This window comes from Delphinus delphis, chromosome 13, assembly GCF_949987515.2.
Source record: "Delphinus delphis chromosome 13, mDelDel1.2, whole genome shotgun sequence".
Classification (NCBI taxonomy): Eukaryota; Metazoa; Chordata; class Mammalia; order Artiodactyla; family Delphinidae; genus Delphinus; species Delphinus delphis.
Window position 1 is genome coordinate 62204227 of NC_082695.1, and position 14082 is coordinate 62218308.

The 14082-nt window shown below is 41.3% G+C and overlaps 1 protein-coding gene across 3 annotated transcripts in view; it reads left to right on the forward strand.

The window, feature by feature from the left end:
* The first annotated feature begins 214 nt into the window (after nt 1-214).
* Nucleotides 215-14082, forward strand: part of ARK2N (arkadia (RNF111) N-terminal like PKA signaling regulator 2N) — a 75470-nt gene continuing 61602 nt past the window's right edge. For all 3 annotated transcript variants that reach the window (XM_060028989.1, XM_060028991.1, XM_060028990.1), the window contains exon 1: nt 215-476. The gene's annotated coding sequence lies outside the window, so the exon portion shown is untranslated. The remainder of the gene's footprint in view (nt 477-14082) is intronic.

Genomic DNA, 14082 nt, shown 5'->3' on the forward strand with positions numbered 1-14082 from the left:
GGGAAAGAAGCCCAGGAAGCCTGTGCTCCCACGCCGGGCGCTCTGCAGCTGTAGGAGCGCGGGTCAGCCCAGCCAGATGGCGCTGTCTGGCTTTCTCTGGGCCTCCCGTTCGAGTGCCTAGAGGTCCCAGCCGCAGCGGCCCCTCTAGCCGACTGGCTCAGGCTCTGTGGTTCCGGGCGGAAGTGAGGCGCCGAGCGGAACGGCCTCTGGTGACATTTTCTCCGGGCGGCTCGGACGAGTGAAGGGACTTGGCGGTGGAGGCTGCGGAGGTGGCGAGATTCGCTTTGGCCCCGGTGGGGCTCTGACCGCGACCCCCTGCTCGCCGCCGGGGCTTGTGCAGAGGAAGAGAAGGCGGCGGTGGCCGTGACGTTCAGAGTCGCCGCGGCCCGGAGAGACCTGGCCCGGAGGGGGTCGGTGTGTGCCCCGACGGGGCGCGCGGAGCGAGCGAGGAGGTGCGGGGCCGCCGCGGAGCGCAGGTGAGGTAGGAAGGGGAGCAGGGCCGCGGCCGGCTACCGGTCGAGCCGCGGGACCCGGGTTGCTTCCCGGGAAGGGTCGGGTTGAGTCGGAGGGGTGCGGGCCGCGGGCCGCGGGCGAGGCTCTGCGGCGTCTGGGCGTCCGGGTCGTGACGGGCAGGGCTGTCGGACGCCGGGTGTTGGAGCCCGGGCGTGGCGGGAGGCGCGGCCCGGGTGGGGGCCAGCGAGAGGGGCAGAACAGCCCGACCCTTGGCTTGCTCGCTCGCTGGTAATCCTCGCGCCCTCCGGGCCCGGCCGAGTTGGCGGGCCGAGCCCCCCTCCTCTTCCCTGGCCCGGCGGGTTCCTTTACCAGGCGGCGGAGAGGAGGCTGGAGGTGCCGCAGCCCGTGGGCCGCGCGGGGGAGCGGCTTCGCCGCACTGGAGTTGTCTTCACGCAACTTTCTGGGGCCCCAGGTCGCTGGGGGAGCGGCGGCGGCGGCGGCGGCTTTGCCAGCTGTGCTGGCCCCGCGAGCCGGGATCTGGCGCCGACACCTGCCCCGACTCTCGAGAGCCCGGGCGGCCGCCCCAGCACCGCGGCTGCCGAGGCCTAGGAGAAGGGAGGAAGGCTTTCTCCGGCGTGGCGCCGCCTGCGTTTCGGCAGTGCTTCCACTACCTTCGGCCTCCGGTCAATGGGAGGGATGTGTCAGTCTCCAAAATTGACCTCTTCTGGCCAGTTCGTCAACTTTATTTAGAAACCTGGCGAGGATGTAAACTGACGAGCCTCAGCTTAAAGATCATCGTCTTCTCTGACTCTTTTCAGAGAGAATTCTCCTCTTTTCCGCAGTAGTACTTCGTACTTTGTACTTTATTAATTGTAGCACCGATCTCAGTGTATTGTTGGGGCAGCAACCCCCAACAGAACTTCACGTCATTCATTCTCCCTTTTAAATCGTCCTCTCCGCTGTCACAGAATAGATGCTCACAGGTTGAAGGAATGAACGTCTGTACTTGTTCCAGATTGAACCGCTTGAACAGTTTGTGCTGAATGTGCTTTTCGTTTCTCGCCTGAGCTTCTGCTTTCTGAATCCTTCCACCCAGTAGGATGAAAAACCCACTGATGATGATGCTTTGTCAAGGTTGGACCTTTTAATTACAAATACATCTGGCAGTTTTGCTTAGGCTGTTATTGTGTAGTGTCGTTGGGCACAAGTTAACAGTTTGAATTACTCCTTTTCTTCTCCTGCGATAGTTTAAGGATGGAGGCTATTAACTTTATAATGCGGTGTTGCTGATCCTAGCAATCAAGATTCTTTCAGTAAGAGCATTGCCTTTTGATTTAACAAGCATTTTTAGAGGCCTACAATTATTACCTGATGTCCTGAGGAGTCACAATGCTGATCTTTTTTAGTAGGAAGTGTAATATTTTGGCCAAATAATCTGGCTAATAAAATGCCTAATTGAGTGCTTTATGCATAGTAGGTGCTGAATAAATAAAATTATGAATTAAGTTTGAAATCAGGAAACTAAGATGATATTTACTGTGATGACCTGTATGCTGCTTTATGAAGAACCTTAATGAAATTTCATGCAGTTCCATAAAATGAGAAATAAAAATATTTTTAGATATTTCTAAATCAGATTCTTTCAGAGTGCTTTTCAGTAATCTTAAAACTTCAAACTATATCTTTTTCATAATGTTAACAAAGTTTCCAAATAGGTGATAAAATATGAAAGGAAGGGAGAAACTTCAAGGTAATTATACTTGAGGTATCAGCTAAATATGATTTTCTAATGGAAAATTTTTTTTTTCTGAATCATTTTGTGAAAAATGAGGTGGACTAAACTGGAAACTTTCCCTACTGTTAGCTTCATATTAAGTTCACAGTGTAGTTGTTACATTACTCACTAATTCAGTTTATATTACTCTTAATTGCATTTATGAAAGTGTCATAAATGCTTTTTGTTTTATAGTCTTCATGATGAAAGATAGGTTTAGCTTTAGATTCTAATTTAATGCAGTTCTGAGAGAACTGAGTGCTCAATGTTTGTCCTTCAAAGATTTCTGTTTCATATATGACATTGGTACCTTAAGTGTCCTTAGTGTATGACTAGTAATTTCTGGGAGGTGGTGTAGTTACTCATTCAAGGGATTGTTTTGCCAGGATCTTCAGTCTTATGGTTTTATTTTAATGTGTGCATGAATAAAGCTGATATATGGGCGATTAGAATGTTTTTGTTTTTTTTTTTAAAGCTTGGAACTGGTGTGTGTGTGTGTGTGTGTGTGTCACACACACACAGTAGAGACCGAGACCGTATGTTTATAACTTCGGTAAATCAGCTTAATTTTCCTCCAGGTAACTAGCAACATGAAAACAGTGTATATTCTTGTCTACTGAATTGACAATACTTAAGAAAATCTGTAAAAGGTGGAAAATGTACTATTAATGTGTTTTCTTTTGAACCACAACTGATTTCGGTATTCTGTATTATTTTAGAAAAGAGTTTAGGGCCAAATAAAGTTTCTTGTGTAATTGAGAAGTAAAAATGAAATAAATGTATTGATAACTGGGTAAAAAGGTATGAGACTATAGAAGAGGGGAAGAGCTATTGAGGAAACAGAACAAAACATTCAGGTGGAACTTCTTTATTCTCACAACACTAATTTATTGATTGCTTACTGTGTGCCAGTAGTGCTCTAGTTGCTGGTGCTCTAGTGGTGAATATGACTGTCAGGTCTTGATGCTAAAGAAACTTACACTTTTTTTGTAATTTTAAGTTTACATTACTGTTTATGCTTTGTGTTGGACATTCTGTAGGTTTGGATAAATGTGTAATGACATGTATCCATCGTTATGGCATCATACAGAGTATTTTCACTGCCCTAAAAATGCTCTGCCTGTCCTTCGCTCCTCCACCCCACCCTACCCCCAACAGCCCCTGGCAACCACTGATCTTTTCATTGTTGCCACTGTTTTGCCTTTTCTGTGACGTCATATAGTTGGAATCATACAGTATGTAGCCTTTTCAGATTGGCTTCTTTCACTTAGTAATGCATATCTGAGCTGCTTCTGTGTTTTTTCATGGCCTGGTAGATCATTTCTTTATAGTGTCGAATAATATTCCATTGTCCGGATCTACCACTGTTTATTTATTTATTCACCTCCTGAAGCATATCTTGGTTGAAGGAACTTACACATTTAAACCTGGAGTTTGAGATGGATTTACACGTGGGCATTCCAGGCTAGGGAACAGCCTAAGCAAAGTTGTGAGTATCAGTGATCTTGGATGGTGTGGCCAGTGCCTTGAGTTTACAGAGGGATAGATGTAAACTCTGTGGGGTAGAGGAAGGTAGGGCCAGGATTATGAAAGTACCTTAGTCTGCTAGTGGGTTATTAATTTTTTTCTTTAAGGGGAATATGAAGGATGAGGTAGACATTCATTGGAAGATTTTTCTGTATCCTTAAGTTCACTGAGTAGAAGTTTTGTTGGTATTATTTCTTTATTATGGGTTGATTCTTGACAGCCAGACTAAAGTAATTTGATAGTTATTTTTCTTAAGTTGTCAAATTCCAGTCTTAAGTTTAAATTTGATTGGTGTCATGAAACTTTTCTCAATCCTATTTTAGCCTTTATCTTTATTTATTTTTCTTTAAATATTTATTTATTTAGGCTGCTCTGGGTCTTAGTTGCGGCACGCAGACTTCTTAGTTGCAGCATGTGAACTCTTAGTTGCGGCATGCATGTGGGATCTAGTTCCTTGACCAGGGATCGAACCTGCGTCCCCTGCATTGAAAGCTCGGAGTCTTACCCATTGAACCATTAGGGAAGTCCGAGCCTTTATCTTTAATTGAAACTAACTTACCTTACTCTTTCAGAACTAATGATTGAACTTAGGGAAGTATATGTTTTCTGCTTCTGTGTGGACACCTTCTCTTAGCAGAAGTGGGACTGATGTTCAGTCAGTTTTCACACATAGCCTACCGGCCCTGTGATGAAAGGAAGGAGCAGGGTGAAACTAAAATTATCTTGCTTGTTTTACTCTTTTATATTCCTAAACTGCTAGGAGAGAAAATGTGTATTATATATATTGTACATATTTATCATAACATATTAGTAGAAACCAATAATAGTAACTGTGATTTAAAAATACTGTGAAGTGACCAGTATGACTCAGGTTTGGTGGTTGTCTTATTTAAAATTTGTGGCGTTAATTTACAGTGAGTGTTTTTTATTGAAGTATAGTTGATTTACAATGTTGTGTTAATGTCTGCTGTACAGCAAAGTGATTCAGCTGTACATATATATACATTCTTTTTTACGTTCTTTTCCACTGTGGCTTATCACAGGTTATTGAATGTAGTTCCCTGTGCTATACAGCAGGACCCCATTGTCCATCCATTCCACATAATACTAGCGGGCATCTGATAACCCCAATCTCACTCCATCCCCTCCTCCCACCTTGCCCTGGCAACCACAAGTCTGTTTTCTATGTTACAGTGTTTGTTTTAAGTTTTGTTTCTATTCTCTTTTATGTCTTTATTGCAGATAGATACCTCATACCTCTTTGCTGAGATTCTGTCACTTAAAATAGCCAATAGATGGTGTAAGTCCTAAGTTACTAATTTGACTTTAATTTAAAAACTACCTGAATGAGTATTTTCTAGTTAAGATTAATCAAAAGTAGAAATTGGGGCTTCCCTGGTGGCGCAGTGGTTGGGAGTCTGCCTACCGATGCAGGCTGGTCCAGGAAGATCCCACGTGCCGCGGAGTGGCTGGGCCCGTGAGCCATGGCCACTGGGCCTGCGCGTCCGGAGCCTGTGCTCCGCAGCGGGAGAGGCCACAACAGTGAGAGGCCTGCGTACCGCAAAAAAAAAAAAAAAAAAAGGAAAAAAAATTTATTCGAAGAACTTAATTTGTATGTGGGGGCAGTTATACCTGGTTAAATTAAAAACCCATTTACTGAGCACTCAGGTGCCCAGGTGGAGATGGGTACAAAGATAAAAGAAATTTCTGCTCAAGGAACTCAAATCTAGGGAACCAGATGATTTCTAAGTTTCTTTCCGGCTCTGAAATGTGGAGAAGAAAAGTAGGCTGTAGGACAAAAAGTACTGTACAAAATAACTAGAGTATGGAGTTAGTTTATTTCTTTATAAAATAATTTAAAATTAGGTATTGGAAAATAGCATTTTTTTCTTAAATGGGTCTCTAAGATTAAAAGAAAATGATTGGAGACTTGAATGTTCATTTTTGTACTGCCAGTTCATGTACAAAATAACTTTTTCCTATGCCTGGAATACAAGTCCATGTATTAGTAAATTAGTTCTGATTGTTGTCCAAAGAGCAACAAAATTAAATGTTAGAACTTATTATAGCAGCCATTCCCAAGAATGTGGATAAACTAGGATTGTGTTTAGGTAATCTAGAAATTCAAGTTTTCATCGACATGGTTAACATTAGGGAAACCAGATACTGACGAAAGGGATCAGTAGAAGTTATTTTTTACTGAGTTGTCTGGCTTAAAAAAATTAACTTCTGTGATGTTCAGAGTCAGCATTTTGTTAGGTGCCTTATAATTAGAGAAGGGTATTGTTGGGGATAGGGAAGTTGGGTATGGACTAAAACTCTAGGAAAACAGGACTGTTTTCCTTTCTGTACTAAGAACAAAAACCTCGTGTGGTTAGAATTTTAAGCAGTATCTTGTCTGCCTTAGTTTTGACCTAGCATAGAAGCATAGTTTAGTCTTAAATCAGCATTATATCAAAAAGGGTTTCCCATTATTTATGTCCACTGCGATCCACTAAACAATTTGCTCTGAGCCTGAGGGCATGTATAGTAGATAGGATTTTGGCAGTATTTATTTTGAGGACCTCAGATCCCAGCATGTGGTGACCCCTCTTTATTTGTACTGTCTTCTGAGGGAGATAGAAAATGGCCAGAGGGAAATCTAGAAACCTGTATTTTAAATTATTCTTGATTTACGCTGATGGTGCTTTTGAGTCTCTCATTAGCAACGGTGCATTCTTTGCATTTGGTAACTTCCTTGGCTTCTTACTTGATGGTAGTTTATTCACAGCCCTGGTGCTAGGCCAGATACTCGTCAGTAGTAGTATCCGCAACATGAAGTGATTTGAGCAGCCATTATCACTCGTGGCCTATTTATAGCGCTTATATCAGTGGAGAAAAGGTTGGCTGGCAAGCAAGCAAACTGCTCTCTTCCCGTGGTTGCAGTCTTGCAATTTATATTTCAGTTCCAGGTAGGCCACATCTATTCATCTGCATTAAGTTTTAGTGTTCCCTTTCTGTACTCCAAACCTTTTGCACTCCAATTTCTTTCTTTTTTTAAAAAATTTATTTATTTATTTATTTATTTATTTATGGCTGCGTTGGGTCTTCGTTGATGCGCGCAGGCTTTCTCTAGTTGCGGCGAGCGGGAGCTACTCTTCATTGGGGTGCGTGGGCTTCTCATTGCTGTGGCTTCTCTTGCTGGGGACACAGGCTCTAGGCCCGCGGGCTCGGTAATTGTGGCCCACAGGCTTAGTTGCTCTGCACGGGCTTAGTTACCCTGTGGCATGTGGGATCTTCCCGGACCAGGGCTTGAACCCGTGTCCCCTGCATTGGCAGGCGGATTCTTAACCACTGCGCCACCAGAGAAGCCCTGTAGATGTTTTTATTTGTTTCAATTTTTGATTCCTGTACTGTCCACATTATCCATGCTACAACTTCTCAGTGGAAAAACTTACCCTGAATCCTGACAAATAATTGAAAGAAGACCTTCGAAAGCAGAATTTGTTTTGAGATGGTGCTTATTTAAGATAAGAATACTGTTGTCATTAAAGTATCTTAGTATTTATGTATACAAATTAGAAAAGAGGTTAATTTTTCTATTTCAAACAGTTTGAGACCATCACTGTTAAAGATGCATAGAATCTCTTCCTAAAACTGAATATCTGGGGAGAGGGGGCTTCATTTTGATTTTTGATACAATACTGCTTTTTACATTATTTGTGTTATGTGGCTTAAGATAGTTTCTGGTTTTGCATCTTTATGAATATACAATCACTTTATATAGTGTTCTCAATGTAAGGAGGCAGCTTTACTAGGCTGTTAGCAGTTGTGTCTTTTGTCTTATGTTTTTTTTAAAAAATAAATTTATTTATTTATTTATTTATTTTTGGCTGTGTTGAGTCTTCGTTGCTGTGTACGGGCTTTCTCTAATTGTGGCAAGCGGGGGCTACTCTTTGTTGCAGTGTGCAGGTTCTCATTGTGGTGGCTTCTCTTGCTGTGGAGCACGGGCTCTAGGCACGCGGGCTTCAGTAGTTGCAGCACATGGGCTCAGTAGTTGTGGCTCGTGGGCTCTAGAGTACAGGCTCAGTAGTTGTGACGCATGGGCTTAGTTACTTCGTGGCATGCGGGATCTTCCCGGACCAGGGCTCGAACCCATGTCCCCTGCATTGACAGGCAAATTCTCACCCACTGTGCCACCAGGAAAGCCCTTGTCTTATGTTTTTATCTGGAAAGATAAAAGGGGAGTTACTCTATCAGAAATCATGCTGATTCTATGTAATGGAATATATATATTTTTTAAACTTCCCTATTTTAATTAATTAATTAATTTATTTATTGGCTGCCATGTAGCATGCAGGATCTTTAGTTCCCTGACCAGGGATCGAACCCATGCCCCCTGCAGTGGAAGCACGGAGTCTTAACCATTGGACCACCAGAGAAGTCTCTGTTATAGAATATATTTTTATATACAAGTCACTAGTACTATTAAGCAAACAAGGTATGTATTTCATTAGTGGTCTTGGTGATATTTAGAAATGATTTGATTCATCAACCAATATTTGTTAAATATTATGTGTTAGGAACTGTGAGCGAACCGAAGATGATTAACATAATCTCTGTTTTCAAAGAAGATTGTGATATAATGGGGCTGAGGAGGGTGAGTAAAACATTTATACCAGTAAGTTGTATCTTTTTTTGTTGTAGTTTTTTGGTTTTTTTTTTTTTGCGTTACGTGGGTCTCTCACTGTTGTGGCCTCTCCCGTTGCGGAGCACAGGCTCCGAACTCGCAGGCTCAGCGGCCATGGCTCACGGGCCCAGCTGCTCCGTGGCATGTGGGATCTTCCCGGACTGGGGCACGAACCGGTGTCCCCTGCATCGGCAGGCGGACTCTCAACCATTGCGCTACCAGGGAAGCCCCCCTTTTTTTTTTTTTTTTCTTTCTCGGTACGCGGGCCTCTCACTGTTGTGGCTTCTCCCGTTGCGGTGCACAGGCTCCGGGATGCGCAGGCTCAGCGGCCATGGCTCACGGGCCCAGCCATTCCGCGGCATGTGGGATCCTCCCAGACCGGGGCACGAACCCGTGTCCCCTGCATCGGCAGGCGAACTCTCAACCACTGCGCCACCAGAGAAGCCCCAGTTGTATCTTTCAAATTGCTTTCCTCATGGTGTGTTATTTCCCTTCTCCCTCCTGTATAAGGTTAGCTCTTAATTTCTTGGGGTTAAATGTTCTCAGTCCTTTGTGTGTGTGTGTGGTTTGCTTTAAAAATCACCCTCTTACAGCAGTGTGTTTGTGTGCCACAAGTAGAAAATTCAGGTAATAATTGTTAGGTGCTAATTTTTTTGATGATTACTGCTTTGTGATTCTCTCCCACCATTAGAATTGGATTGTCACAATATCTATTTTGATATTGAACTTGTCTAACACTGTAGAATCTTATTATAATCTTTCTGTGACAGTTGCCCACACCAGCAGGAAGTAGGCACACAATACTTTTTGAAAGCCCTGCTTCATTGTAGTTTTATCTTCACGGGTTGCAATTTGTCTCTGGTCCTGGTCTCCTGTTCTTGTTTATATTTGAAAAACAAAACCAAGCAAAACTTCAGAACTCTTTAGGCCTTTTTTTTAAGTTTCTGAGTGTAGAGTAGGCAAATTTTGACAAAAACCTAAGAGAGTGGTTTTAAAAACCCATGACTGATTGTCATGGATTTTTTTTTTTAAACCTTGGTCCCAATTACATATTAGGGAAGTTACTACTGCTTAAAAAAATGAGTTAGCAGTAGACGCAAGCTATAATCTATTTCATATCATAACTGTCACGAAAGCAGAAACTTCTGTTATCTTAGAGTTAGCTACATTCTTATTGGTGGTCTCATGACTTTTTTTTTAAAGTCTCATCCATGTAAGAAGTAAATATTTTAACAAAAGTGTAGAAACAGTCCAATTGATTTGATTTTTACTGCTGGGAGAGTGCATTATTTTTGAATCATAAGTTCAGTAATAAACATGCATAGTTGAATATTTGAACTGTAAGGCAGCTAACAATTTTTAGATTTTGAAGCTAAGCCTATTAAAAAAAAAAAAATAGAAAACTTGTTTAGGGACTTCCCTGGCGATTCAGTGGTTAGGACTTGGTGATTTCACTGCTGTGACCCTGCGTTCAGTCCCTGGTAGGGGACCTAAGGTCCCGCAAGCTGTGTGGTGTGGCCAAATAAAAATTAAAAAATAAAAGTAGGGACTTCCCTGGTGACACAGTGGTTAAGAATCCGCCTGCCAATGCAGGGGACACGGGTTCAATCCCTGGTCCGGGAAGATCCCACATACTGTGGAGCAGCTAAGCCCGTGCCCCACAACTACTGAAGCCCGCGTGCCTAAAGCCGGTGCTCCGCAACAAGGGAAGCCACCGCAATGAGTAGCCTGTGCACCGCAACGAAGAGTAGCCCCCCCGTCTCCGCAACGAGAGAAAGCCAGCGCTCAGCAATGAAGACGCAACGCAGCCAAAAGTAAATAGATAGACAATAAGTAAATTTTAAAAATAAAAAATTCGTTTAGACTAGATTGCTGTGAGGCTATTTAAACTGCAGCTCCTTTGCTGCAGTTCTTATTAATTATTCTTAATAATTCCTCTTTTCCCTCCTTACATGGCATAGTTTTTACTTTCATTGATTAACCATTTCACATCATTGGGCATAACGTTAAGTCAATGCGTATGGAAAACTATACCATTTTTTTCAAATATAAAGATACTGAAGAAATGGTGGTTGTGTGGTTTCTATAAGATGAATTAAAACAAAGGATGTTTTGTTTTTAGGGAGAACTATCAAAGGAGCAGTCTTGTGTACCTTCTTGAGTGTAAAATGTAGATATACCTTGATTTACACAAAAGATGTGTATTTGTGGGCGAAGCCAAATTATGAAGTGACTTGGGTTTTTTATTTTTTGGCTATGCCGCAGGGCATGTGGGATCCCAGTTCCCTGACCAGGGATGGAACTCGTGCTCCCTGCAGTGGAAGTTCCTCAGAGTCCTAACCATTGGACTGCCGGGGAATTCCTGGTATTGGTTATTTAAATATTACTAGCTTGTACTAATTGAGCCATAGATCTAAGCAAAGATATGGCATGCATTTGCATATCTGGTAGCTGCTGTTTTGAAAAATAAGTAAATCATTTCTAAAGCCTTGTATCATTATTATGCATATCTGAAAGGACTCATGCTATGCTAATGATGCGTTTGTAGTTAAAGTCAGTGCTGAAGTAACTGCACTGTAGCAGAGTTTGTACTTAAAATTTTTTAATGGTTTGGACGTTATTAACAAATATGTCAGATTTTAAAATGTCCACTTAAAAAAAAATCAAGATGTCCTTAAGATTCTATTTTAGTAAAACATTTAATTTTTAAGTGATATGGGCCTTATCCACAGGGCCTAGCAAAATGTCTTTTGCTTAATAAATTCTGACTGTAAGTATATGTTCAAGAACGGGACTGCACTGGTGGTCCAGTGCTTAAGACTCTGTGCGTCCACTCCATGGGGCATAGGTTTGATCCCTGGTTAGGGAACTAAGATCCTGCATGCTGTGTGGCGCAGCCCAAAAAAAAAAAAAGTATATGTTCAAGAAATATTAAGTGTCTCCTATGTGTTGGGTATTTTTCTAGTGGTGCTGGTATAGTAATCAAGGAGACAAAATCCTTGCCCTCTTGTGTCTTATATTCTATGAAGCAGATAGGCAATAACCTAGACACATAAATAAGCAAGATAATTTTAGACACTTTAAAAAAAGAGAATAATGGGGTATGGGTGAGAGGATGCATTTAATGCATTCAGGGAAGGCCTTTGTAATGTAAATTTGAATTGATGCCTGAAATATGAGAGCCAGCCTGAAAAAGAGCTAGGGGAGTGCTTTCCTGGCAGTGTGAACAGCAAGTGCAAAATACCCTGAATCAGAAAAATTGAAGATTTTGGAGCCTAAAGAGACAAAATGATGCTGAAATGAGGATTGAGCAAGACATACCTTGTAAGCCTCAAAAAAAAAAATTCAAATTTTATTCTAACCGTAAGGAAATATATATAAAGAAACTGTGGGTCTAAGCAAGGAGCAGTCTTGTTTACCCTCTCCGGGGTAAAATGTAGATGTGCCTTGATTTACACAGGAGATATATTCTTGTATATTTGTGGGCAAAACCAAATTTTAGCACCAGGTTCCCCACGAATGTGTGTGTGTGATGGGTGGCCTTTCTGGCTGCCCAGGAACAGGTTATCTGTAAATGGTTTAGCAACAAAAAATGAATTTTAAATATCAGACTTCAAATATATTACAGAAACTTCAAATATATTACAGAAACTGTTTTAAAGGAATCTGTATTAAAACCTTATCTTTTAAATATATAACCTACTTTGTCTTTTGTAAAGATCTATGTGTTCAGAACTTTTATTTTGGTTACAGGAGGCTACTTGTGTAGCATGATCTAGTCTTAGGTTAAGAAGCAGGTTGGAAATTTGGAAACAGTTCTAAATATATCTGTCTAAATATATCTAAATATAACTTGGCCATTGACCTACATATTCTTTTCTTAGAAATGAGGATTATACATTCCAGGTTAACTATGAGCAATAATTAATAAAAATAATTAAAATGCTCTGAAAACCTAAATAGAATTGTTTAGATATGTTGTCAGTGTGGGTAGACCACTTTATTCTGTGTATCTTTTTAAATTACGGCTTTTATAAAGGCCTACAAATAAGCAATAAAACATTTATCAATTTCTTTTTAAAAATTGTTAGTGACTGAAAGAAACATTCTTTTAGTGGGTTTTTAAAATGGAATTGACTCTATCTTTTTAAAATAATCCTTGAAACTTTTTGAAAACATTGAGGTCTTGGCTAATTCATGGTTGAATATTTTATGCTGTGGCTAAAATTGACCAGCAGCACCCGTAGTGCCACTTGGAGGCACTGGTTTTCTGATGCTGAGAAGTAAAGGCCAGGGTAATGCAGATTGCGCTCATGTTACCTTTTCCATGAAGTCTACAAGGAGAGCCGCCAACTACAGGGTTTTCTATATGTTGTGACCCTAGTTCCTGTGAAGCTGTTTATTCAGGAGATGACTAAAACATGTGTGTGTGATCATACGCATTTTTTAAAAAGCAAAAATGAGATTTAATAGGTTAATTTAACTGTGGTAACTCCAGTGTGCATCTGGCCTAGCTGAATCTAGGAGTTCATTTGATATAATCTGAGCACTATTTTTCTTTCTTGTATACTGGCTCTTTATTGCTTTTACTTGTGGGCTTAATTTCCAGCCAGGCTTTCCTCTCATGAGGACAGAGTTGGCCCCCCCAGCAGCTCCAAGCCAACAAGTTTCCTCAGCATTAAAAAAAACCTAATAGACTTTATTTTTTAGATCAGTTTTAGGTTTGCAGAAAAATTTAACAAAGTACAGAGAGTTACTTTAACCCCCCTCCCCAGTTTCTCCTGTTATTAACATCTTGCATTAGTTTGGTACATTTGTTACAATTGATGAGCTAATATTGATACATTGTTAAAGTTCAAGTTTATATTAGGGGTCACTCTTTGTGTTGAAAAAGAGATACTCTGTTGAATAGCGTGAAATAACAGTTCTGTGGGTTTTGACCAATGCCTATCCATCATTATAGTATCTAACAATAGTTTCACTTCCCTGAAGATCTCATCTTGTTAATTCCTCCCTCTTCTCTACCACCCTCTGGCAACTTCTGATTTTTTTTTTTAACAGACTATTTAGTTATTTATTTTAATTGACTTAATTTTTTAAGAGCAGTTTTAGGTTCACAGCAAAATTGAATGTAAATTCAGAGATTTCCCATGTACTCCTTGCCCCATACATGCATAGTCTCCTCTATTATCAACGGTTCCCCCCCGCCCCCGCCCCCCCAGTGGTACATTTGTTACAACTGAGGAACCTACATTAACAGGTTATCACCCAGAGTCCATAGTTGACTTTAGGGGTCACTCTTGGTGGTTTATGGATTTGGATAAATTTATAATGACATGTTTCCACAATTACAGTTTCACTGCCCTGAAAATCTTCTGTGCTCTGCCTATCCATCTCTCCCTACCGCAAATCCCTGGCAACCACTGGTGGTTTTACTATCTCTCCATAGTTTTGCCCTTTCCAGAATGTCATACAGTTGGGCCCATACAGATGGGCTTCTTTCACTTAGCATTTAAGTTTCTCCAGTGTCTTTTCATGGCTTGAGAGGTCATTTATTTTTAGTGCTGAATAATATTCCATTGTCCCGATGTAACAATTTATTCATTCACCTACTAAAGGAGCCGTCTCCAGCCTTTTTGGCACCAGGGACTGGTTGGTG